Here is a 2941-nt window from a genome sequence, read left to right on the forward strand (position 1 = left end):
CTTCTAGAGAATTCTTAATTTCATTTATTGCATTGTTCATCATTGTTTGTTTGCTCTTTAGTTCTTGTAGGTCCTTGTTAAACGTTTCTTGTATTTTCTCCATTCTACTTCCAAGCTTTTGGATCATCTTTACTCTCATTACTCTGAATTCTTTTTCAGGTAGACTGCCTGTTTCCATTTCATTTGTTTTGTCTGGTGGGATTTTAGTTTGCTCCTTTATTTGCTGTGTGTTTCTCTGTCTTCTCATTTTGCTTAACTTACTGAGTTTGGGGTCTCCTTTTCGCAGGTGGCAGGTTCGTCTTTCCCGTTGTTTTTGGTGCATGCCCCCAGTGATAAGGTTGGTTCAGTGGGTTGTGTAGGCTTCCTGGTGGAGGGGACTGGTGCCTTTGTTCTGGTGGATGAGCCTGGATCTTGTCTTTCTGGTGGGCAGGACCATGTCCAATGGTGTGTTTTGGGGTGTCTGTGACCTTATTATGATTTTAGGCAGCCTCTCTGCTAATGTGTGGGGTTGTGCTCCTGTCTTGGTAGTTGTTTGGCATAGGGTGTCCAGCACTGTAGCTTTTTGCTTGTTGAGTGGAGCTGGGTCTTAGTGTTGAGAAGGAGATCTCTGATAGAGCTTTTTTCATTTGTTATTACGTGGAGCTGGGAGGTCTTGGTAGACTAATGTCCTGAACTCGGCTCTCCCACTTCAGAGGCACAGGCCTGACACCCTCGTGGAGCACCAAGACCCTCTCAGCCACGTGGCTCAGAACAAAAGGGAGAAAAAAAAAAGACAGAAAGAAAAAATAAATAAAGTTATTAAAACAGAAAATAATTATTAAAAATTAAAAAAATAAAAAGTAATAAAAAAAGAAAGATGAGTGCAACCAGACCAGAAAACAAATCCACCAATGATAACAAGTGCTAAATCTATACTAAAAAAATAAAAGCAAAACACTGGCAGACAGGACCTTAGGACAAATGGTAAAAGCAAAGCTATACAGAGAAAATCACACAAAGAAGCATATACATACACACTCACAAAAAGAGAAAAAGGAAAATATATATGTATATCATTGCTCCCAAAGTCCACTGCCTCAACTTTGGGATGATTCGTTGTCTATTCAGGTATTCCATAGATGCAGGGTACATCACGTTGACTGTGGAGTTTTAATCCACTGCTCTTGAGGCTGCTGTAAGAGATTTCCCTTTCTCTTCTTTGTTCGCACAATTCCTGGGGTTCAGCTTTGGATTTAGCTCCAGCTCTGCATGTAGGTCGCCTGAGGACATCTGTTTTTCGCTCAGGCAGGACAGGGTTAAAGTAGCAGCTGATTAGGTGGCTCTGGCTCACTCAGGCGGTGGGGGGTAGGGAGGGGTACGGATGCGGGGCGAGCCAGTGGCTACAGAGGCCTGCGTGATGTTGCAACAGCCTGAGGCACGCCGTGTGTTCTCCCAGGGAAGTTGTCCCTGGATCACGGGACCCTGGCAGTGGCGGGCTGCACAGGCTCCTGGGAGGGGTGGTGTGGATAGTGACCTGTGCTCGCACACAGGCTTCTTGGTGGCTGCAGCAGCAGCCTTAGCATCTCATGCCCGTCTCTGGGGTCCGGGCTGATAGCCACGGCTTGCTCCCATCTCTTGGAGTTTGTTTAGGCGGTGCTCTGAATCGCCTCTCCTTGCGTACCCCAAAACAGTGGTCTCTTTCCTCTTCGGCAGTTCCAGACTTTTCCCCAGACTCCCTACCGGCTAGCTGTGGTGCATTAGCCCCCTTCAGGCTCTGTTTACACAGCCAACCCCAGTCCTCTCCCTGGCATCTGACCTCCAAAGCTTGAGCCTCAGCTCCCAGCCCCTATCCACCCTGGCGGGTGATCAGACACGCTTCTCAGGCTGGTGAGTGCTGGTCGGCACTTATTCTCTGTGCGGGAATCTCTCTGCTTTGCCCTCTGCACCCTGTTGCTGCACTCTCCTCTGTGGCTCCAAAGTTTTCCCCACGCCCACCAGCCCTCTCTGCCAGTGAAGGGGCTTCCTAGTGTGTAGAAACTTTTCCTCCTTCACAGCTCCCTCCCTGTGGTGCAGGTCCTGTCCCTATTGTTTTGTCTCTGGTTTTTCTCTTTTCTTTTGCCCTACCCCGATACGTGGGGAGTTTCTTGCCTTTTGGGAAGTCTGAGGTCTTCTGCCAGCGTTCAGTAGGTGTTCTGTAGGAGTTTCACATGTGGGTGTATTTCTGATGTATTTGTGGGGAGGAAGGTGATCTCCACGTCTTACTCTTCCGCCATCTTGAAGGTCTCCCCCATAATTTCTATTAGTATCAAGGTCTAATAACTTCTGCAGGAAAGACATATATTGTTAGATCTAGCATTTTCCTAGAAGGAAGAATTTCTTCTCAGAACAAGCAAACAATACCCCAAGAAATTATGCTGGTTGCTATTGTTATTGTTGTTTTCATGTTCTCTGGAGGACACTTTGATTGGGGATGCTTTAGGAGTTCTCTTCTACCACCTGGAGCTTATTCCTGTGCTCTTTGTTTCTTATAGAATCATGGGGTATTGGAAGGGCCTCAGAAGATGCTGTAGCTCAGTGGTTTTCAAACTGTGGCATTCATGATAACAACCTATGGAAGTTTTGTTGAAACAAGGATTTCTGGGCTCCACTCCTGGAGTTTTGGGTTCAGTAGGTCTGAATTAGGAGGCTAAGAATTTGCATTCTAACAAGTTCCTAGGTGACTCTGGTGGTGCTGGTCTTGGATGATCCCTTGAAAACCCATGATGTAGTGATTTGATGTAGTCTACAATATCTCCCACCCCACTTCCGGCATTTGAAACTTTCATAGACATTTTTTACTCTCAATTTCCTCAAGTAACCTTAATTATCTAGGACACATCACTCATCCCCAAATCATTAGGCTTGAATATATGAACCAGGTGGTCACTCATTAGTTCTGGAGTTATTTCTGGAAAAAGCAACA

This window comes from Leucopleurus acutus (assembly GCF_964270905.1).
Source record: "Leucopleurus acutus genome assembly, chromosome: 4".
NCBI lineage: Eukaryota > Metazoa > Chordata > Mammalia > Artiodactyla > Delphinidae > Leucopleurus > Leucopleurus acutus.